Genomic DNA, 25,410 nt, shown 5'->3' with positions numbered 1-25,410 from the left:
TTACCAGTTTCCCCCTGAGTTTTAGCTTTGGTCGACCTGCTCTCTTTCTCTCTCACCCTGAACGTGCTCTTCATTTTTATTCTAGATGATTTTTCATTAATAATTCGTTGTTGCAGGTTCAAAGTGTCCATTTCCAGCCTGACTCCTCCCTCAACTCATGTTAATTCAGTTTGCCTACTCCAGAGGTAGTCCAGTCCCAAAGCTTGCTTGCCATTTTCTCACAGAGGATTTCATTGTTCCTACATTCCCAGCATCTTTCCTCTTAGGGTCAAGGACAGTTGAATATTTTTTCATTGTTATAGAACCCACCTCCCCCTCTCCTCCCGCCATTACCTCCCTCCAGCCTATCAGTGGGCCCTCTATTGTAAAGGTCTCTGAACTGGTTCCTTAATTCCAGTGTTTGTTTTACTCTCTGTTCTTTGGTTCCATTTTGTTTTGAAGGTGGTACTAGATCTAATGCAGGGCCTCACACGTGCTAGGAAACTGCTCTTCCACTCATCTTTCATTCCTATTCCCTTGGTTTATCTCAAATTTAGACATTGAAATAATTTTTAAATTATTAATTTACATTTCAAATTTGCTGCTATAATAATTACTTGAATCTGAGAAGAATTTGTGGATTTGAGCAGTGCTGGATGGGAAGCTGATGGATAAATAAACAGAACCAGGGGATGGTCTAGGATTCAGAGAGATTAGATACCTAAGACACTGGGATGGGAAATCTCAAACCCCGTGTTGACTACTCCATGGGGCACTGCCAAATGTCAGTTAGGTGGTGAGAAAGGTCAGTGATCGGGCTAGCCCTGCTGGGCTACAGAAAGAGAAGATGCTGACTCTCAGGATCCTCAGCCTTAGTAAGTTGATCTAAGCTCCCCTTAGTGTGCTGGCCCAGAATCCCATTTTACAGGATCACTAAATTCCAGGGATGTAATATAGCAACTCATTAACAGGAAAAAAACAAACAAACAAAACAAAACTCTGTCTCCAGGTGCAGGGGAATTGATGCCATCTTCTGGCCTCTGCAGGCACTGCACAAGCGTGCATAAACTTTAAAATCTTAGGTAAATTGACTTGAGACACTGAGATACATAATAAAATATAAGTAACATTATGTCTTACAGCAACCCCAAACCAGAAAAAAACGGAAAGAAATGACTTCCATTACTGTCAATTTTGCCAAGGCAGAACTTTCCTGTTTTCTTTTGTGTAGTTTGTTTTGTGCACAAAAAGACTATGCTCAGTATCAGTGTCAAACACTTTCTCAATCTGCAGATCTAAACAATGTCAGCTTTGACCCAAACTGTCATCACGATGGCTTCTTCTCCTGAGTGCACCCCTCCCCATCTTCTTCCAGCTCCACAACTCTGTGGACTTAGTGCTCTGAGCCTTGCATTCCCTCTGTCCCTACTCCCTAGCAGTGGGCCTGTAGGTTGGCATTAGAGTCCCAAACAGTAGCACACAAACATCTCTGAGTACTCTGTCTGACCCTGAGCCACACAGAGGCAGGCAATGCAGGGCAGAGGACATAACCTGTGATGGGCAAGTAAGCAGGGATTCTCAACAGGAAGGGCTTTGGCTACCCTGGGGGAAGAAGTGGAGATATTTTCTGCTCAAATTACTGAGAGATGTAGAAAGGAAAGTTGATGAGGCTGGGCTCAAAAGGGCCAGTGGTCAACAGGAGCCTGGTTCTTTGAGGGCTTGAAAACAGGCCTTGAAGGGACCCTCCTCAGGAACAGTGACAACTGGGAGATTGAAGACTCTAAAATTACCCCCTTTGGGGCAAGCAGGAGATGCCGCCAGATGTTTTAAATTCTTTTACTGAAAACAAAACATTTACTTTAAGAGATAAAGGGCTTGAAATTTAAATGCATGGGTCGGTCTAGTTAAGAAGCCAAGAAACCATAACAACAGGAGATCCCTTGTTGTAGGAGGGTGGAGGACATTAGTTGAAAGTATGCAAGGCTTGGGAGTCAGGGTACATCCAAAGGAAGCACACATGGGTGTGGGGAAAGGTAAATTTCACCTCCTTGGCAAGGTGGAGTTGCGATTCATGGTGTTGCCCTGTGCCCTACTAACCTGAAGATGCCTGGCACTAATGGCTATGACACACCTCACATGAGGCTTGCCTGGCACAAATAGGAAGTAGCTAACCTTCCCTGCTCAGTCTGGTTTTAGTTGATAACTGGAGACTGCAAGGGGACATAAAGGAAATGTGTTTTTCCTGTTTATCTGAACAATGCATTGTCAGAACCCTAGGTCTGTTGGGGCTCTGGGCTATCACAGCTGCCTTTTTAGGCCTAACTGTATTCACACAACCAAGAAACAGCCCTATCACCTTAGCAAGGTGAAAATGGGATGACTTGGAAAGAAACCCTCTTCAAAATTGTTCCCACACCTAACAAGCAAGATGCTAGAACTTTTGGGCTGTTTCTGCCACTTGAAGTATACTTCAGTGTTCTGAAATGCTTTAAGCCAAAACTCTGTTTTGGAGTTCCGGTTATTTTATAGTGGGCTTTCCTAATATAAAGTATAGGACAGACTTAGGGAAAATGATGCTGCTACAATGCCTGGCAAATATCCATTGCTCAGTAACATTTTGGTTACTGAAAAGAGAGAAAAGTGGACAAGCTCAAAGCTTAAAGTAAAAGTCAGAACAAGAATGAGCCATATAGCATGAAGACTGAGATCCAATTTGTAAGATTGTAGAAATGATTTAATTTAACTGGAGTTTTCAGAAACCAGAATTCAGCAGCTAACCAAGCAGAGTTGAATTTGCTTCAGAAATTTAGAATTGACAGATGGAAGGGAAATTTCTGTTACCCCAAAGGAACAGAGCCAAACCTGTTCTGAGTTACTTTTAGTCCATAGGCATTTGATTTGGTTTTATAAAGAATCTCTTAGTCTTCTAGCAATGTGCTTGCTTCTAGCAATGAGCATGTATGTGCAAGGCTTGGGTTTAGTTCCCAGTGCCATAGATACACAAAAGCAAACAGAGCTTAAAAGAGGCGGGGTGACAGTTAATATTCAAAATAATAATAATAATAATTCTTGGCTTTCTTTGAGGAACATAGCTAAAAGTCTTCCCCAAATCACCTTCCCAATCCTCATGATTGTGTAAAGGCTTCACGGAGAATTTTGACCACACAATCATACTCCAGCCACACCACACCCTTTCAGAGAGTTGCCCAAGTCCCCTCATTGGATTTAGTCTGTCTAGCATCCTGAAGCTACCAGGAAGCTTCAGAACTTCTGTATCAGTTTTTGTCATCCCAGAGTGAGCTTCTACTTTCAGGACACCTGTCTTTCAAGCAGGATTTCTTCTCTGTCACATGGATAGCCAGATAAATCATTGACATTTGACATTAATTTTTTTTTGAGACAGGGTTTCTCTGTGTAGCATTGACTGTGCTGGAACTCACTCTGTAGACCAGGCTGGACTCAAACTCACAGAGATCTGCCTGCCTCTGTCTCCTGAGTGCTGGGATAAAGGTGTGTGTTACTACCTCCGGGCTTGTCATTACTTTTAAATGACAGGTAATGACCCATTGCTGGCAAGAATAAAGATAACATGTTTCACTTTATCTGAGTGATGGAGCTGATCACCTCTATGCAACAGAGACTCCAGTTTGGTGACAATTCACAAAAAAATGACTTGGTGCAGGGCTGACTTTTTGTTACTGTGTGGCTCCCAGTGCCACACAAGGACAATAAGAAACCAAAAGCCAGAACTCCTAAAGAGGAGGGTTCCTATTTCACAGCAGCAGGCCTGACTTAGAAGTTCAGCAAGTGAGAAATTCACCAGGTTTCCCCCACTGAATCATTGTACTTTCCAATTGGAATGTCACATCTCATCTTGATTAATGCCCATCTACTTTGCCTTTAAGTCACGTATCTTGAAAGAAACCCATGGGAGTGATGATTTCTATATCTCTTAGAGAAATGGTGTTTTGAAACAGCAATACACAGAAGAATTAACCTCCAATGATACCCTACTGCTCCTGTCAAACTGGCTCCAGATGTAAGCACACTTGTCTACGAAGAAATTTCTGTCGCATGAACTTCTCAGAAGCAAAGTCGATGTTTTAAAATTCCATGTGGCACTAGGAACACAAAAAGTTGTCCTCTAGAGTCATTATTAGTGTTTAAGAGCATTTAATAAAATAGACCTAAAAGCAATTTTGGATATCATTGTCCATCTATTTAGAAGCTGAGAGAATGTGCATCGAGTGTATCTGTCTTATCTAGACAGATTCAGTAACAACAAACTATACAGAAATGTGTTTCTGTTTGAGAAGCTAATTCAGGATAGCACCCTCCCTACCTTTCTTTGAGCTGTATAATATCTGTGTATATTAGATGTGAGTTGTTTAATTAAACTATCTCCCCCCCAAAAAAAAAACAGAAAGTTGACAGCAAATTAACCCATGAAGAGAAGAGTAAAGCGATTTTAAATTCGACCAGTGGGGATTCAATAAACTGTTCAGTGAGGCCTTGAGTTTTAATTTACATAACAATTACACTTACTTCTATTTCTATTCTTATCACCCACTCCACAGTCTGTCATTTAGTTAAGGGTAAAATGTATCAGCCAAACAAACTGGCCAATTTTTATGTAATTGACCCCCAAACCAGTGAATTTTTAGAGGCTGGTAAGAAAGCCTCTATACACATCCACTAGGTGGCGATCAGGCATCACGTTTCACTCTAAACTACAGACCCGCTAAGTTATTAATTTATACCACCTCGCCTCCTCTACACTAATATTGTTTAATCAGTTGTTTCCTCTAATCCTCCTCAAACACTACTGATTAAAATCTCTAGCATAGTCATATTTCTGTTTTTCCTTACTTTCCTTAACAATATGTTTCCTTTTGAGTGACAGGGTAAGTAAATGTAAATGACATAGACTAAATGATATGGTTAGTAATAATGACTACAGGTAGTCAAGAAATTAATTGGAAGCAACAGAAGACTATGAAGTAAAAATCATTTGCAAAGTTGCCCTTGGCTGCTACTGGAATTTTAATTGGTGGGATACCATTTACCTTCAACCTGCAATCTGGAAAAATAAAATATGTCTTGGGTAAAAGGAGATAAAAACTAGTATTTTCTGAAGGGAGGTTTTTCCTGAATGTGATCTGTGTTCATCTTTACAAAGATGAAGTGCAAAGACAGTCCAAACGTCTTCTTCAGCAGCCAGGAAATAACACTACTCCACACCCAGAACACTAAAAGACGGGCCTGTTCAGCATAGGCATTTTCCTGTACACCCTGCATGTATTTATACTGGATGGGTTACTCGCTTGCAAAGGACGGAAAACGAACTGAAACCGCTAGGGACATAATGCATTGATTCTTCTCAGTGAAGGTTTCTTCAGTCCTTCTAAATTAGTGTCAGTTATTCCTCTCAGAGACAGTGCCTTGTTGGAAATAAATGCCTGGCTTCATAAGAACACCTTGTTCCCCTCTTCAGAAAGCCCAGTCCTACTGAGTACTCCTGTTTGGAATGCTGGCCTCTGGGAGCATTCCTCCCATGGACCAGTGGTCTTTTAAGGTTGTTGGCTTTCTTCTAATCTGTCAATCAGCGCTCAGAAAACATACTTTTACTTCTTTATCCATTTATTTATTTTTCTGTTTCTAGGCACTTAACAGTTTATTAAACAGGTCACTAAAAATAATATCACTTTGCTAAAATTATCCCTATCTATATGTGTGTATATATATACATATATATATATATGTATATATATATATAACTAAAAATAGGAGTCCTTTGACATTCTGTTTTATTAAATAAAATGAAAAAGACTCTCACTTAAATAAATAAATGAATCCACCAGCATTTATTTTTATTAGATAATGGTTCTACTTTATAGCATTAAAATGTAAGGGCCACTGAAATGTGTATAAAGTTACTGAAAACTTTGGATACTGAAGTAATCAAATAGAAATGGTTACCAGAAAGTACATTTGGAATGAATAAATATTACATTTATTAGGAAATTAATTCACAGACTTTATTTCTCATTGGGTTCTAAGCAGCCAGCCAGTATGTTTTATTTTATGACCTCACACTGGACCACTTACAGGAACATTTTCCACCCTCAACCCCAAATGGACTGGCGACTTTGTGTACTTTTCCAGGGATAAATGAAAATAAAACAACTTATTTTCAAACGAATAGACTACATCATTTGAGCACAACAGGCATATTCAATGGAAGAGAACAACTTAATCTAACCCCAGGAGCTGGCTTTCATTAGTGAGTCGCTTCAATGTGCAAATAACTCTTTTAAGTAACTTTTCAGAAAATGCTCTTAACAGCTACCACTTGATTTTTTTTTGTCCATCGATGAATCATCATTATCCATTCTTAATTTTACAGTTACCCAGAGAGACCTAGGCTCAACATGATAATGATTTGAAGGTTGTTAATCTAACAGGTATTACCTTTGCTCGAAGTAACTTTTTTTTTTCTCACATAAACCTGTATATCCCCCTAGACAGAAGTCATAAATCTGGGTGGACATTCCCACTCTACAGCTCTTCCAGTCTGAGCTACCCTTTTCTCATCGTAGCTGCTATAAAACTGCTTGTTGAAATAGAGATGGAAAAGCCACCAGTTGAAACCACATGCCTCTCAGATTAATAGCAGCAGCAGCAAAAGCTAAAAAAGAAAAGTGAGTTAATTCTTTCTCAGCGTCTAGACTGAACCTGTTTATTCCGATATTTTCTCTAACAATAAATTTTAAAAAGTGGAGGTTACTGAAGAAAATAATAAAATTCGTTTACTATGTACATACATTATATATACAATGCTCTGAAATATTTAAGGCACCAAGATATGTATGCAAGGGAGGGGGAAAACCCCACTAAACAGAAATGCTAGAAGTTTTACCTTGTCCTGAAATCCAGTTCAGAGGCGTAGAGGCGTTCGAGTCTCACTTGGGAGTTGGAGATGGAGTGAGGCTACTGCTCCTTCTGACCTTAAGTTTGTCTCTGGGCGAGTGTGGTGTGGGAGTGGGTGTGTGCGTTCGAGCGCGTGTGTGCAGAATGTCTCTTTGTGGTGCTGGATGGCAGAGGTCCTGATCGGGGATGAAGGAGGCACTTCTCACCAAGAGCAGAAGAAAAGCAAAGCGTCACCAGGAGAGTTCTCCTCCCAGATCCTCTAATTACAGCCTAACATGCACTTCATACAAACTTCAGGGGGAAGGGAGGGGCAGCTGAGTGCCCAGACCTTGTAAAACAGCAGCCTTTTAGATGACTTTCCCTCTGCACAGATCCGGACGATTCAGCTCCGGAGTTCAGGAAAAGCAGCAGGCCCAACCACAAGCCCCCGCCCACACCATACCTTCTGCCCCTGTCTACTCCAGTCTATGTCTACAGGAGATGCTGGGAGGGCTCTGTGGGATGAACTGTGGCCTCTGCTGACACCCCTACACAATTATCACCTTGTTGTTTTAGTCTCTGCTTAAAAGGAAAACCCAGGGGCTGGAGACATCTTTCCCCTGCAGACAAGTGAGGCAACAGCACGCTAAATTTCCTAAACTTTTACACAAATTTCTTATTCTTCCCAAATTGTTGGCTGCTGAACTCAGTATTGATGTTAAAACAGTTTTTTTCTTAATCCGCAACAGCTATTGTGTCCTTAGATGATAGTGCCTAAGAACCTGAGTTTATTTATAGAGTGAGGAATGCAAGGGGGAGTCTGGTGGGTGGGGTTGGGTTATAGATCCACACTCAGGATTAGAACCAGATGTTACAGGGCGCGCGCGCGCGCGCACACACACACACACACACACACACACACACACACACACACACACACACTTAAAATAACTACTGGGGAAGATGCTGGGACACATGGGAAAACGCCTCCTGAACAAATAGACATTTATTTATAACTCGGGGGAGGGTATATAGGTCCATTGATTCCCGCCTTGAGTAACCAAGGGGTTTGGAGAGGAAATGGCTTCATATTTCAATAACAGAGACACCTTTGATTGGGCCTAGGAAAAGCGGAAAGAAAGAAACATACCGCAGGAAGCAAAGGGCTGTTGAAGCAGCCTGACTGGTGTGGCATCAGGGTTGAGGACAAGCAAACAAACCCCAAGGCCCCACAGGCAGGGAGGAGGAGGAGAGAGCCACCGCCTGAGAGCCTCCTGTGGGCGCGAACCCTGGGAGACATCCCAGGCAATTCATGGTTCCCTGTCTGCAACCCAGGAGGTGCAGGAGGGAAGATGGCTCACTCGCTGTGGGGTTAGGGGACAGGGGTGGGGTGGGGTGGGGTGGTGGGGTGGGGTGGGATCATAAGGCCACAGCTCGGAAGAGGCGCGGGAGGTGGGGGTGGGGGGCGGCTGGCTAGGGCAGAGACCAGAAGCAGAGAGACTACTGGTGGCTGGGGCCTTTTGGCAGATGAGCTAGTGAGAAGTCCGCTGGAAGGAGAGTGATCAGGGACTCCAAGTGACTAGGCAGAAGCGCCCTGGTGGCAGAGGCTGAAATCAGAGCCCTTTGGCTAGCAGAGAGCGGCGCTATTGTCTTAGAGATAGAGCCTAAGTAGCGAACTGTGGTCACCGCATCCTCCAGGACTCCAGAGGGAAAGAGTTGATTGTGGGGTTACCCCAGCACGGTGGGGCGGATTCTTCCCTCTTTTGTGTGTGTGTGTGTGTGTGTGTGGGGCGGGGGGGAGGGGGGCGCTGTCTCAGACTTCTTGCCTCTAGTAGTGCTCCAGTCAACCAGACACCTTTCTTGCATCCCCAAATCTGAACAAAGTGCTTGTCTTCATTTTATTCTGTTTCTCTACGCAAGAACAGGCTACAAGTTTTGCAGTTTTATGTCAATCATTTGGTGGCTCTGAAGACAGCTGATATTTAAGGTCCACATTAACTGCCAATAAAAATTAGGCACACCTCTGCTTTCGTTCCTTGAGTTTAAAAAACATAATTTCATGAAGTTGCCTGGCTCGTACCTCCAGTCTGGTGGCCCAGGAAGACACTTGTGCCTCTCTCTCTCTCTCTCTCTCTCTCTCTCTGTGTGTGTGTGTGTGTGTGTGTGTGTGTGTTTGTGTGTTCTATTTTAAATAAACTTATTCCAACAGTGTATTAAGCAAATGTAAGTCATTTTTGTCTTGTCACACATGGCAATTTGTTTTGTAAATTAGTCACACCATAATTTGTTACCTTAGAGTTTACTTATTTTTTAATCTTTTCAGGTATGACCTTGTCAATCGATATATGTTTTTCAGAAATGAAGGCCTCCTACCTCTGCTAGTCTTGATAAGCCACACTGTCCATCTTTCCCTACTCCTGCATCATCCAGCCTCCACTTCCTAGCTGGTTGCTTGGTAACCAGTACTGAAAGGTCCCAAGTCTTTTCCCCACAAATACTTACCTTGTGAAGAGTATGTGCTTTAAAATGTTGTTCAGGATTGATTGAATTGATGTTATATACAATTCCAATCATTAAAAGACTTGTGTATATGTGTGTTTAAAGAATATGTATCAGAAGTTTTTATAAAGGTACACACTATTTAGGCCAATTGTTCAAAATTTGCATTAGCATACAACCATTAAAACAAACATTGGTTAAAATATCCAAAATAATTGTTTAAATAAATACATATGCATTTTCTAACTTAAGATATTTTACAATAGTATAACTTTTAAAAATTTAGATGATGTAAATGTCTTTCCAAGGAAAACATACCAAAACGTACTCTATATTGAAGAGTCCCTCTAATTATTAATTAATGAAATTAATTCAAATGGTTTTATAAAGTATAACTTTCAGTTTTTGCTTATTGTAACATAATTTGACTAAGCATGATAAGCCAGATAAACTAGAATATTCAACCATTATTTTTCTTTTCCCTAATTCATCAACAAAGGAAATTTTCATCTCATTCAGGTCTGAGTGTATGCACAATATAAACATAGCATTAACACTTTCAACATTAAAAAAATAGGAACCTAAAATATCATTAGTCTTTCATATGGAGTAAATTCATTCCCATGCAGAATGTTACTCCTCCTGGCATATTATACTTCTAATAAAATATACATTTATATTCAAATGGAGCTGATCTCAGTTCATCCCCTCTTCAAACTCCCAAACAGGCAGTTCTATTATCCATTAAATTCCAGAGAATTGCTTCCCTGTGAACTCTTGTTTCCTGGAATTTTTGCCTCGGGCTAATATTATACCTGGTTGAACATCTGCTAAGATAAAGGTGCAACTATGCACACTCTGAGGCACTGGGGGAGAAAAGCCATTTGACCTTTGTGTCTGAGGGTTCAGAACTTCATTAAAGCGCCTCTTGGGATTGTGGGCATAACCACGGGAAAGACATCCTTTGTAATTAAGTCCTTCCCACTGGCTATATTCCGGTTGAACTCAATGATTAAAATACAAATTCAATATTCTAAATGGTCACAAAGCATTTGATAAAAGGTTATTTTACTCCTAGTGCAACGGGGGAGACGGCTTTCCAAGGGCCCATTTCCTGTGCTCTCATTCAGCAACCCTTCTGCAGACAGACGCTTCAAAAGGGCACACGAAATAATTAGGCAATAAATTGTTCAAATGTTAAGCGCTCGTCTTCTTCAGGAGCGGGAAGTCCAAACGGATACCACAGCCAGTGATTAAACAGCCTCAACTCTCAAGAAGTGCAAGCCTACATATGCCCAAATCTGTTGGTTGGCTTGGCTTTGCTTTACCAGAGCTACCAGTCAACCTTCTCTTAATCAGCTCCTCCCTCACTGTTTCTTCTGTACAGATAATTCAAGCTGTTCTTTCATTTTCACCAAATAAATCGTCATGTAGTTCATTATTAACTATATTCTTTTCTACTCACATTCGGTTCCATCTCTTAAAAAATAGTTTTAAATTTAAAAAATAGTTTTAAATTTACACAATGATAACTAATTAGAGATGATGAGAACTAACTGGAGATAAAATGCATCAAAATCAGAATAAAATGAAACTCAAAGAAATGGAAACACAGAAATGTGCAAAAATAAAATACCCATTTATTGACACGTTTTTTTAAAAAGTTTCTGTACGTGTTAAACACATCTTGCTCCTCGACAATTCCACACTATGACCAAGAACATCCTTTTGCTCTACTGTGATGTCTTGTATTTTTATTTATTTAATTTATATTTTTATATATTGATTTCCTGAACCAAGTCATCTAAGACTTCCGAGGACACATATCATATCTCTGCATCTTCAGCTTCCTTATATAGCGCTGCAGTTAGAAACTTGTCAAAACTGGTTATTGCTACCATTGAAAGAGGTGGTAATACCTGGGTGGCAGTGGCAGTAGCGCATGCCTTTATTCCCAACACTTGGGAAGCAGAGGGAGGTGGATCTTTGTGTGTTCCAGGCCAGCCTGGTCTACTGGCCATTTCCAGGACAGTCAGGGCTACACAAGAAACCCTGTCTGGAAGAACAAGAAAGAAAGGAAGAAAGAGAGAGAGAGAGAGAGAGAGAGAGAGAGAGAGAGAGAGATTTTAAGAGTGATTATTTATATGTATAAAAGAAAATATAAATAAAAGTGTGTATTGAGTGAGCTACTTTCGAGTGTTTTACATCTAATAGCCAATGGCATAAATAATAAATCCTCAAAGGTTGATTAATAATTTTATTATTGTTATTGATCTAATATAATTAAAAGAAACATAATACATATTTTTCTTCCCTGCTTGGCTGATGAATGATTGTGTACATGACAATCAATGAAGATGAACTGTTTTGTTTTGTTTTTTTTTTTTTTTTTGAGAAACTACGTTGAGGTTAGTGAGAAAATACTGTTATTATCTTAGAATTACAATATCAGTCACTTGAATATTGATTTTCCCCTTGCATCTGTGTAGTCCTTTTAAATTTTAACCGGTAATAACTATAAATAAACACAGTCCTCTTTGTATTTTATTTCTGTTCTTTTCTTATAACTTTCAAAGGAAAGGTTGTCAAGTCTAATTGGGCAGGAGCGATTTATATCTAGTCTTTGAAAGGTAAAATGAGTGAATTAGCTAATGCATCAAGGTTGGCAAAGTGCAAACCTTCTCACAAAAGCCTGGAGTGTAGCTCTGTGCTTATTTTGAAGTAATGGAAAATATTTTAGAGTTGTTAATAGAAGGAAAGGGTTGTACAAACTAGGATCAGAAGCCCATGAAGACAGATTTAAAGGGGGAAGAGCATAGGTGCCAAAGTCAGGAACAATCTACCAGAAAACTAGAAGATAATAACAGAAATATTTAGATCATATTGTATTTCATTAAATTTTGATTAAAGTGGCTTAAATGAGTATCTTGTTGCTTTGAAATGTTTGAAACATATATACGTGTGTGTGTGTGTGTGTGTGTTTATGCTACAGTCAATGGGCACAACACTAAATATATACATACATATATACATATATATATATTTCCGTAAACAGAGACCTACTTCTCTCTTGACATGATAGTTCTGGGTAAGGATTTATTATTATTATTATTTTTAATCGTAGTTAAGTTTCTCACCATATACATAATACATACAATTTCCTGATAGCATTTTGTGTTAGAATCATCAGAGAGCTTTTATGAACTGACAAAGTTGAACAGTTTGGAAAGGGCCTTTCCTTTCCAAAAAGTACATACTAGTGAGTACATAGTACATAGTACATAGTACAAAATGGTACATACTAGTGAGTGTGGAGGTGACCTTACAATGCTTCTATCTCAAACACTTCCTTTCTCAGACTAACCCAGCCTATTGAGTGGACCCAGAAGTAGGAAATCTGTGATTCTTCCTTCCCACTATCTAGTTGTTCCAACATATGGCTAAATTAAGAGACTAAAGGCTAAACTCTATCAGCAACTAAGCAAAGGAGCAGGAGGAAACATTTCTCCTTTTAGGTTTAATTACTGCCAGTTTCCTAGTGCAAGATGCAATAATTCTTCAGGAACACTGACCTAAATGTCAGGCTTGCTGGAGTAAAAGCCTGCTGTTTTATTTCTTTTAAGCTTAAAGGCAAGTTAATTTGGGAACATGAAAATACTAAAATGATGAAAACTGGTCCATCTCTCAGCTCATACATGTATGTAGAGAATTGTTAAGTAACTTCAGAATCTAGGACCTCTAGTTTTTCACCAATCATAATTCCAATAACACTTCAGTAGATGTATAATTCTTTTTCAGAATTAAAAGAAGCTAAAATGATCTAACTAGCTTCTTTCCTATACAGAAAAGTAAATTGAGTCTTGTGAGTAAAGGCTTGTCTTAAGCCAGTCTGTTCTTTTGCTTTCCAATCTGTCCATTTCTGCATCCCGGCACAGACTAAGGTATTAATATCTTTCTTTTTGAACATAGCCTGAATTATTTTTTCTTCTTCTGTGTTCATTATTTGATGTCTCTAATTGTGGGATCTACCATAATTTGAGTAATTGTTTTCTTAACTTATCTGTTTTTTTCTGTTATGGCAAGGGCATATTGTTTGATCGTGTCTAATTCATTTGTAAATCTTTTAATGCTGTTCCCCATCCCACCTCAAGCACAGTATCTACACATGTAAGTGCAAAGCAAGATTGCTGAATTAGATCTAACTTGAACTGCTGAGAGCCTATGTTAGTGGCAAGAAATTGCAAGGCATTTTCACTTAGGTTTTTTTTTTTAATTATTAATATTATTTACCGTATGTGTCTGTGAGCTCATGTGTGTGTGAGCTCATGTTTGTGCAATCTCCTTTGAGTCATGGTACATATGTGAAGGTCAGAAGGTGGTTTGTGGAAGCCTGTTTTCTCCTTCCACCCTACAGGTTTAGGGATTAAACTCAGGGTGTCAAGTATGGCAGTGGCAAGGAAGTGTAGACATGGATCTACTTCCTAGCTCAGCATTAGATTCTTTAGGTGTGTCTTCTATAAGAAAAGCAAACTCAAAACACAAGATAAAACAAAATATAAACACAACAGCGTATTTTGATTGATTTAATGTTTCTCGGACCTCCTATCTTTTCATCTTGAATATTTTGTTGTGATTGAAGCCCATCCTTTGGAAATGCTTTCCAGGTTGTTTTTGCTTGCCTGCTGTCTTCTTCATAAGGGTAGACTTTGGTGGACCTGTACTACTATTGCATTTTTTTTCATCATCTGAACATAGCATTCCTTTTATCAAAACCCTTTTTCGACAAGGCTTTCTAGAGAGCTAAGCTCACAAAGTAAGAACTGTATATTTGATTTTGTGACCTAGATGTTAAAATCTATACCAATTTACTATACTTAGCCTCATAGTGGCTAATCAGTCAAGCAGTAGAAACTACTTTGGATCTGGTTCATAGAATGTACTTGCTTTCTGGACTCTGACAACTCTTTAAATATATATTTAATTACCCAAATCACTGTGCAGGAAGCTTTCTTATATAAATAGCACCCAGCATAATGAAACTTTGTACTCCACTTTTAAACTTTCTCTGCTTTTATATCTAGACTCAAATAAAAGTGAAATATTTTTAAGAGCAAACACTGTACTTGATACTGTTGAATCATGGTTAGGATCAGTTGGTTGACCTTCTTGTTATCATGATGCTTAGTGCACTTGGAACATTTTTCACTGAACACAGTTTTAAAGTGCATATGCCCTTCCCTCCTCCAAAAGCTCTCATAGAACAACCCAAAATGTGTCAAATCGTTTTCTTGACTTTTCATTTATAATGGTGCCATGTGGTTTTGGAAGCTGTTTGTGGACTCCTGTGAGCTTCTGATCCATGTCAACACAGAAAACACAAATACAGGTTTGGGGATATTTCATATTTTTTTTTAGAAGCAATCATTTTAAATATCAATCCCCCCATTCCCTCTCCCTCTCATTCTCCCATGCCCCCTACCAAGCCCCCCAAAGCACTCCCTACTCGCTCCCCAAGAACAGTGAGGTCTTCTATGGGGAAATGATCAAAGTCTGTCACATCGTTTGGGGGGAGGGCCTAGCCTCTCCTTTGTGTATTCGGGCTGAAATTGTATCCCTTCATAGGGAATGTGCTCCCGAAGTCCCTTTGTACACTAGACATAAATATTGGTTCTACTGTCAGAGGTCCTATGGACTTCCCAGGCCTCTTAACTGGCACCCACATTCAGAGGGTTTGGACCTGAGCTTTACAACTGGGATCTGTGTGCTCCCTCAGGTCAGCTGGTTCCACAGGTTTCTCCAGCCTGGACTAGACCCCTTTGCTCATCTCTCCTCTCTCTCTATAACTGCATTCCAGGAGTATGACTCAGTACTTAGGTGTGGGTGCCTGATTCTGCTTCTACCAACTACTGGATGAAGGCCCTAGGATGGCAATTAAGGTAGTCAACAAACTTAATATATATATATATATATATATATATATATATATATATATATATAATTTAAAGTCTGTTGTAATGAATCTTTTAAGAGTCTAGAGAGCTTAGAAGAGAGAAGGGGGATAAGTTGCAGATAAAATAATGTTGTGTATGAGGAGTCTGTGACAGCCTTTTGAAAAGGGTTTCTTTGTGTTAGTTGACCCGCAAGCAGCTTTGCCACTGCAGATACTCAATAATTAATCTTTCTTTAGTCTTTGTTCGTGGAGGAATTATTTTCCATTTTGCATTTTTTGGCTATTAAAACCATGAATTATTGAATGCGGTGCTAGGGTTCATTGCATCAGTTTCATCTCATTGTAAAATATGTATGTCATATTGTGATCACCCTCCTAAAATGTAACTATGGATCTGACTTCTTTCTGTCACATGCCTAAAAATAATTGAGCTTGAAGTATATTTTGTCACACTAATTCTTCAAAGTTTTGGCTGTCAAAGGATCTTTTTCCTTAGGGTTTAGAAAGAAAAAAAAGCTCTTAAATAATAAAATACTCAATTTTAAGGCTTATAATCTTTCTGTATGGTGTCATTATCAAAGGATAGGGATTAATAGGCAATGGTAGTATTTTCCTTTTCTTTTATTAATATTTTTAAATTAGACTTCTAGGGAGAAAGTAAATTAATACAATCTATTTATATTGGCCTAGAAGGATAAGTGTTTTGGTTAAGGTTTATGTTATGTTTCAAATTGCAAGTAGATCTTATCTTAGACTATTATTTGGGAAGCTGCAAATGATTAAAAACTATCTTTATTAATGTTTTCAGTCACATAAGCTTGTGTTTCTATATCAAAATTCTCATGAGTAACTATGAAGGAATTTATTTACCCTTTGCTATAAATTGAAGTCAGTACAAACAATTGGAGGGATGGAGATATCTCACTGGGTAAAAGTGTTTGCTGTGCAAGGATAAGGGCAGCAGTCATACAAACAGCTGTGTGTGTGTGTGTGTGTGTGTGTGTGTGTGTGTTTGTGTGTGTGTATTGCCTGGAGTCTCAGTGGGTGGCATGGAGACACGTGGATCCTGAGCAGGCCTTGATATAACAAGAAAGAAAGCAACAGAGGAAAAACCCAATGTCCTGTCCCGGCCTCCACATGCAAGTATGTATCACACTTATACACACAACATACAAGTACATGCTGTATCACATACACACACAATATATTACAAATTTATAAAAATTGGTATAGTGCATTTATATGTTATGCATGCTTTATGTGTCTTCGCATTGTACTGTACTGTATATATTTTTGTACATGTGTATGATCATTGTGTGTGTGTTTACACATGTGCAAGTCAGTCACAGCCTTGACAGAGCACATCCCCTTTCGGGAAAAACAATTCTATCTCTGCATCTTTAATACTGAATGGAGTTACAAATGGCCAGTCTTTTTAAAATCTTAATTATTTTGCTACAGTCATTTTGGTTGATTTATATCAAAAATATCATTTTACTTTCTCCTACTAAGAAATATTTACCAGTGCATTAACATAACCATATCTGTTTTTTAATTGAAAATAGTAAATAGCTTTTGGGAGAAATCACATCCTTGATCTGTTGAGATATTTAAAATATTGCTTATAAAAACAAAGACAACCTCATATTTGTTATCTGTGAACTTAAATCTCTATGAAATTATATTTTAAAATGGGTTAAATAATTATATTTATTCCATACAAGAGTACTAACTTCCAAATTCTAAATATTTTTAGTAATTAAAAGTGTAGTAAAAGCAAGATTATGAAAACCCTTAATTAAGCTCCTTTTCACCTGCGTTTGTTTTATATTGATAGTTTTCACAGGATTAATGATAAAAGTTGGCCACTACAGTGACTTTGGGATAAACCATACCTAAAGTTTTCCTCTTGTGGAACATGAGGAACATCAGTCTTCTTGCCACACACTCCTTGGGCATCCTAGCATCCTAAATATCTTCAGAGGAATTGTTTTACGAATTTGATTCTTGTCTTCTTCAGCAGTAGTGAGCTAGCCTACGGCAAGACCATAATGCACATCAGCCTCTGCTTGGTTTTAATTCCTTTGATAAAGTCTTGACCAATATTTGGCTATTACTAAAAACAATGAAGTTATTTTAAAAGTTAAAAACAAAAATAAGAGAGAGCAAAATTTGCACTATGAATTTTGAATTTCATGGCCAGTATGTCCTTAGCCAAATATTTGAATGGCACTCGCTTGAGCACAGACTGTTTTCCTAAGTCGTTCACAGAGTCTCCCAGCAAATCTACCTCCCTGTCCGTTAATCAGAGATCATATTGAATTAGATTGAACTGAGATGATCCTATTTATGAACAGAGTAGGAGACAGCATGGGTGGTATAATTCAAGGGACTGAAAGAGGTCTGTCTTTCCAAAATATTTCCACCAAGCTTCTGTAGTGTTTGGAGAACTTCTCACTGGGGGTAATTTGCTTCTGTTATTATTAAAACATCTCCAGGAAGGCCATTTTTTTCTCCTCCTCCTCCTCATCTTTCTTTCCTAGGCAGTTGTAAGACAGAATGACATACTACCTCCTTTTAAGGCACAACACTGATAATTAGGTGTTATGCTGTGAAGGGCAATCATCTGATCTGTAAATAACATAAAAAGGTATGACTGTTTTCTTGGGCAGGCAGAGATTTTTAACTGGAAAATTTGAAAAGTAAAACTTTGCAAAACCTCAGCACATATCTGTCCGGTTTCTGACACAGATCAAAAGATCTTTTCCCAAGAAGAGGAACAGAGCAAGATAGTACATACGGGCAGTTATCCGAATCTATTCCAAAGTTTTGAAAATATGGAAAATTAATATTTCAGGAAAATTGTAGAACTTTTTTTGCTCTCTCTTCCTCTCTCTCTCTCTCTCTCTCTCTCTATCTATCTATCTATCTATCTATCTCTCTCTCTCTCTGTCTCTCACGTGTGTGTGTGTGTAATGAGTAAGACAACAGGACCGATATTGAATATTCAATGAGCAATGATGTGTAGAGGCAGACATAAGGATGCAGAAGGAGTGTTGCTTAGCAACCCAAAGGCCATCAAAGCAACAGGACCTCATCAGAAAAGACTCCTTGGCTTGTGGAATTACCATCTGCCCATAAAGGAGATGGAAGTGGGACTGGCTAGTGACAGCCCAGATTTTATTTGCTTCATAATTTTATTTAAGGTTGACTTTCTTATTTAGAATTCCCATTTTCTCTTTCTGCTTGCTTCTTTGTATTAGGTAGTAATATGTTCTAAATTGATGGAAGGCAAAATGAGAAAGGAAGATAGGAAAGTAATAGACTTGGATTATTTCCCTAATAAGTACTCAGGAGCCTGAATCATTAAGAGTTGGAGTTGATTTCAGGTCTTGTACTAGAATTTCCAATTTTAGTAAATCCTAAGTATACAATGAGTATTGTAAGTTGTGACATGAGCACTGAGTTCTTCAGCAGATTTCACAACTTATTTACTCCATATAACTGATACAATGTACTAATTTACCATCATAAGATTTAGTTTTTGACAATATTTTTCTCTTCCTGAGTTAATTAAATGAGTATATACACCAAACTCAGAGTGAACCAACACGTTTATAGATTTTTATGATACTTACATCTGAAACACATACTGATTATAGACAGTTTACTTCATCTCCTTCTACTGACAGTTTATCTTCTCTAAAGATAATAGCAGTTCCTGAGTGCTGATTACCTAAGTGAACTAGTTTGGGAAGTCAGCATGACATATACCACCAACTGCTTAGTGAATATCAACTGTCATTGCTCAGGGGAGTAGCCTTTTAACCTGATCAGACTGGACCTATTTGGGATTAAATATCATCCAGAAATTCTTGAGAACTTTTGCAGACTTCAGTTGAACTACCCATAGTGTTATTTCGTAGGAACTTAACCTAACGGTGCTACCAGAGATATGCTTTGAGCTCTCTTTGTGGAAAATATCAAGTCCTACATGTTACACAGTTTACTTAACAGAACAGCTACACCAGGTAGGTAAATTAAATGCATACCCTTGAACTGTCTTCTTACACATTAGGATTGATTTTGTTGGTGGTAACTTGAAGTCAGTCTATCAGTGTAGCCTGACTGCTGCCTCCTTCATATTTCTGTTATGGAGATACAACTTCAATACTACGTGGTCTATCTTTGTGGCTTCAGATGGCATCCATGTCACATGTACTTAAAACGACTTAGTCCTTTAGGTTTTGTGATAATATTCTCTCCTGGCTCTTATAAATCTGTCACCACTGTATCTTTGTTTTGCAGTTTTGTTTTGTTTTGTTTTGTTTTCTGCTATGCCATAACTTTAATGCTTTCTGAGTTTTAATCCTTGATCTGCTGTTCTTTTTCTCTTTATACGAATCCCATAGATGATCTTACTCCCCTATTATATGGCAACCAATTGTAAATCTGTTTCTCCAGACTTTAGAGTCTGTGTTTAGATATGTATCTCTGTGTTAAAACGAACCATCTCCATATGAACCAGACCCACAATAAATCTCCTCTTTCCTGCCTTGATATCGGGAATCCTCACCTTTTTCTTTAACTATCTGGATCAATCTCAGATACTCTTACATTCTCATCCAGTAAAATGTACTTTTTGATGTTTTTCATATGGTTCCACATACCAGAGTCATTACTATCATCACCTCCATCATATCTTTATTATATAAATAGCTTTTTAAAATGTCCTAAAGATTTGTAGTGTTTTCTATTTTTCTCTTACTTGCTTCCAACTTCTTTAATATGTTTTTCCTCCACTTAATTTGGGTTTCTATTCTACTTGGTTTCATAATATATTGAAGTAAAAAATAAATTCAGGTTGTTCATTTGTGTTACTTCATTTTGGGGGGTATATGTCATTAAATATCCTTTTATGGACCATTTTGGCCTCATTACTCATACTTTAGTGTATTGTACATTTGTTCTTGTTCATTTGAAATGAAACTCTGTGTGGCTCATCATTATTAGAATTGTGCTGATTTCCACTCATGACATTCATCACCTACATGTCATTCTGCTCTGATGTCCAGTTTCATACTCTCATGGTTGAAGAATACAAGCTTAAAGTTTTCCCTCATAGAAAACCTTTTGAGGGCTGACGAGATGGCTCAGCCGCTAAAGGCTAGACTCACAACCACAAGTATTTCAATTTATATTCTTTCATGAGTAGGGTTTCCACACATAAGTGATAAAAATGTGTTTGACAGAGGTCATATAGACTTTGATCATGTTTCCTCAATAGCTCTCAAACTATTTCTTTGATGCTCTTCTTGTTTTGTGTGCATTGGTACTGATGCACTGAAGTCTCCAGTGCTTGGCATTGAATTGTTCATTCTTTTAATTCTGTCAGTTTTGTTTTATCTGTGTCAGGACAATGTGTTTTGAAGTGTGGATACTTGTAGTTTCTATATGTTCTTAATAGATTATCATTATAGCATTATAAAATATCCTTTTTCCTGGTAAATCTATTGCCATATTATCTATTTATCTGATATTAGTGTCGCCATTGCTCTTTTTGTTGCTTTTTTCTGGTTGTATATTTTACATTGTTTCTTTTTAAATATATTTTGATGTTAAAGATAAAATTTTATTTTATTTATTTATTTATTTTTGTTTATTGATTTCTATTACTCATTTTGTTATTTCCTTTCTGTGTGTCTTATTACCGTCTCTCTATTCATTAATTTACTTTTGTGTTAAAAAGATATTGTAGAGTGTACTACTTTTATTTACTTATTGGTTCTTTTACTGTATTGTATGTTTATATTTGAATGATTGCCCATAGAACTGCAAAAAAATTTTCACTTAATTCTACTTTATGTTGCTAAATGTAATCAAAACACTTCAAAGTATGCTCTAATATCACTATTTTCCCTTTTTGATCCAATGTGCATTTTTTGTTACAAAAATTCTACATGCCTGGTATCACAAGATCCAAGGGCTGGGGAGTTAACTGTTAATATTACTTTGCTAAATGGGCACAGTATCCCACTGACTTCTGAATTCCTGTCTCTCACTTGCTGGTTAGTACAGCTCTCAGACCCCCATCAGAGAAGGTTCTTTGTATAGTAGACAGTTGTTACTGCAAAAAATTTCAGTTTTAATTATGGAGTTTCTATGCAATATTGAAGGTATCTGTGTATTGGTATGAAACATCCATGCTTTGGCAGTTTGCAATTCTGTATCTGCCTTTATTTCCTTATTTGGGGCTGCAATAATATGGAGATATGAGAGTTAAGGACATTTCCGCTTCTTCCCTCCAAGTTCTCGGATAGAAATTCAATTCCCCAGATACATCTTAAATATCTCAACTTGCTTCCTCTAGTCTCCAGTGGGTACTTTCACTTCAGGCAGTTATACTGCTACAAATTGTGGCTCATTATATTAAAAAAAAAATCTCTGTGGGTAGATATTTTCCTACTGAGGGAGTTCTGAGTCAAATTAAGTAATGACAAGTTTTGTGAATGGAGAGTTTCCAGAGAACAAGCAGGCATGAAAAATAGTGACAGTTCTCTATGGGTGGGGCTTTTACAGAGGTTCAAATCCACTCTGCTTTTTCCAGTTACAGTCACATTGCTGCTTTCCTATTTGCCATGGTTACAGTGGTGATGGTTTACATGGCGAGCTAGCATGGAGAATGGAAAGAGGGATAGGAACGGGGCAAGCCAGGATACCACAAAAGCTTTCTGTTTTATCCTAACTTAGGCACTTTGATTTAATAACATTCCTTGAATTCTTGCAAGCCGTTACTTTCCAGATCTTAGGAAAAGTTGACTGTTACTGTGTCTGAAAGTATTTCCATAACTTAAAGAAGAGAAGGAATTTGGAAGTCTTTGGTCCATAGTCCCAGAAAACTGCCATCCCAACTCTCACAGTTCACTATTCTTCGTAAATTGAAGTAACACATTTCTTAGAAATTCTGACTTTCAATTTCTTACCTGTTTAGATTATATGTGCTTCACAGGGTTCTTGTAAGCATTAGGTGAGGATTATTGAGTGCATGGAATGTGGAAGCTGTTGGGAGAAGCTGTTTTCCCACACGTTCTTTGGTTCTTTGGTACTTTTGTTGAAATAGTTCTAAGGTCTAGCTTAGAAACCAGCAGTGATTATTCCTACCAGTTAGAGTTTGCTACTCTTTTTTTTTTAGCATTTAGTGCTTTCTATAATCTAACCTCAATTTACTTTTCCATTTACAGACTTCCCTACAGAATGGTGTTAATGCTTAGCTTCAGCCAGGCTGGTTTTTGTTTTTGTTTTTGTTTTGTTTTGTTTTTACTTATCCTTGACTTGCAAATGAGGTAGGGCTGTGTTTCCATGTACTTATGTGTTTATTTCTCCATTTGATATCCATTTTTCTCTGCTCCCCCTTATTTGCTTCCTGCAATTTTTTTCTTTGCTGTACTCCTAACCAGAACAGAATCAATGAACCCTGGCATTTCTTTAGTGAAAGGCAGAAACATTTGGCCCCTGGAAAATCAGAGCTATATTTTGGGCCTTCCATTTCTTAATTAAATAACCATCAAAACGTTCTGTCTTCACATTCTACACCGTTCAAGATTTCATGGGCCACTTCCTTATTAAACTCTTTATTCATTTGCAGTTTGAAACTATTTTTGCGTCCAATTGCAGTCCATTGTTTTATCTTAGGTTCTATTTCATTTTATTATGAACAGGTCTTTAGAATGGCCTGGGTATTAGCATTCTGATATAAAGTTATCCAGGGTTGAGTTACAAATAGCAGAATAAAATATAATTAAATGTATTTGAGTATAAAAATAAGCAATATTCCAGAAAGAATATTAATGAAAGGCGTTTTCATGAAGTCTGTTTCTATATAATCTTGCCCACAGATTTTAAAATAAAAGTTGAATATTTTTTAAATAATGCAGTTCAAAAAAGTTTTAGATAGTAGCTATTAGGCACTGCTGTAGAAGAGCAGGAAGTGAGTGTAGATACATTACCCACCAAAGCTCTTCTATTTTTCGTTAGGCATATTGTTAAGTTTTTATTCTTCTAGGTTTAATATATGTGTATATAATACACTAACACATGTGTGCATGTTAATATGCATTTAAATATTAAATTGGCTTTAGGTCCTTTAAGCTGAGCAATGAAACCTTTGCACATCTCTCAGAAGATGAATCTATTTGGCAGCATCGTTCTATGAATTATTCCATTATATTTCTACCTGTCCACCACAGGGCCTGTGTATTGCTTTCTGTTTTTCTAGGCGAGAAGTATTCTGTTAATTATTTTGTTTTTGTCCACATAAAACATTGCCATTATTTCTTCCCTCAATTATTAAGAGAAGAATAAAGACAAGCTTGAATTTTTTAGAAAGACTTCTATCTTCTCTCATACATTACATCCTGACCTCAGTTTCCCCTCCCTCCCCTCTCTCCTAGATCCACCCCTCCTCTTCCATTTCCCTTCAATAAAAAGAGCAGGCCTCCTGGGAATAACCATCAAACATGGCCTAACAGGACACAATAAACTGGACACAAACCTTCATTTCAAGGCTGGATGAGGCAACTCAGTAGGAGGTAAAGGTTCTGAAAAACAAAAAAGTTACAGACAACCCCTCATTACCATTTTTGGGAGTCCCATGAGAACACCAAACTACATAATCATAAGGTATATGCATAAGACCTAGCTGAGACCCATACAGAGCCTGCGTTTTTTCACTTCAGTCTCTGTGAGTCTCTATATTAGCCCGGCTTGGTGATTCTGTGGGCTGCATTCTCCTGGTGTCCTCAACAAGGGGAAATAGAATAGATTTTGTAGGTGAATGAAAACAGTAGGGATCCGGTGTTAGTTGGGAAGGAGGGAGGGAGAGGATGGAGAAGATGGAGAGATTACTAAAACGACTGGATTTGGAAAGCATTTGGGAGGGCAAAGTAGAAACTGCTCAATGGAAATTCCATGGAATCTATGAGAGTAACCATAGCAGGACACAGAGCCTGAACAGACCATCTTCTATAACCAGGCAAGGCTCCTTGCAGTGGGGCAGGGACATTAACAGAGCCACAAAACCTTCTACTTAAAATTGTTCTTCCTGGGAGCTAACAGGCCACCAGATTGATAGCTGGGAAGCCATCATGGGACTGACTCAGGCCCCCCCTGAATATGGGTCTCAGCCAGAAGGACTGAGCAGTCTAAGGGACCTCAGACAGTAGAGCCAGGATGATTCCCTGGTGCACAAAAGGACTTTGCGAACACATCCCCTATGGAGGGATAACTGCCTTAATCTAGAGACAGGAGAGAAGCCCTAGTCCCTACTTCACATGACCTGTCAGACTTACATGACCCCAACTGTATGGCATTCCCCTACATATGGAATTGGGGTGGGGGGATGGGAGGGGAGGGGGGTTAGAGTGCATGTGAGAGGGCAGAGAGGGTAAAAGGGAGGGAAGGGGGAGGGAGGGAGAGGGAACTGGGATAGACATGTAAAATAGTAAATTAAATTTAAAAAAAATGCTTTGACTCCAAAATTTAAGTTGAAGGACAAGTTACTGGGGAAAAGGATTTCTATTCTTGTTTCCACAGAAAATGAAAAGATGTAGATTCCTTCCAGACTAATGTGGTTTGATCAAGCCAGACCACCTGAAACAGAGTACCAGGTGATCCTACATTCAAAACAGCTGGACAAAGCAGCCTTACAGACTACAGCCAGGATTTCTGAATCTTCTTGGAATCCCCCATGACAGCGCCCCTTAACAGCAGGAAGTAGTTTGGAAAGAACGACGCCCAAATTCCCAAATATTGTCTATAAACGTTTGTTTTCATTTAAGTGGACTTGGTTATATAAAATAAATAAATAAATACAAATTGTTCTTCCTGAAAGATGTGCTGGGGTAAAGGTGGGGCAGAACTTGTGGGAGTAGCCAACCAGTGACTGAGGCCCATGCCATGAGAGAGAGCCCACGCCTGACACTGTCCAGATGACCAGGACCCCGAGACAGGGCCACCCAGAAAGCCACGACAGAACCAAGCAGGTCTGATTTAAAAAGAAAAGGTCAGTGAAATGA

Source organism: Phodopus roborovskii, unplaced genomic scaffold, assembly GCF_943737965.1.
Source record: "Phodopus roborovskii unplaced genomic scaffold, PHOROB, whole genome shotgun sequence".
Classification (NCBI taxonomy): Eukaryota; Metazoa; Chordata; class Mammalia; order Rodentia; family Cricetidae; genus Phodopus; species Phodopus roborovskii.
This window is presented reverse-complemented; position numbering follows the sequence as displayed.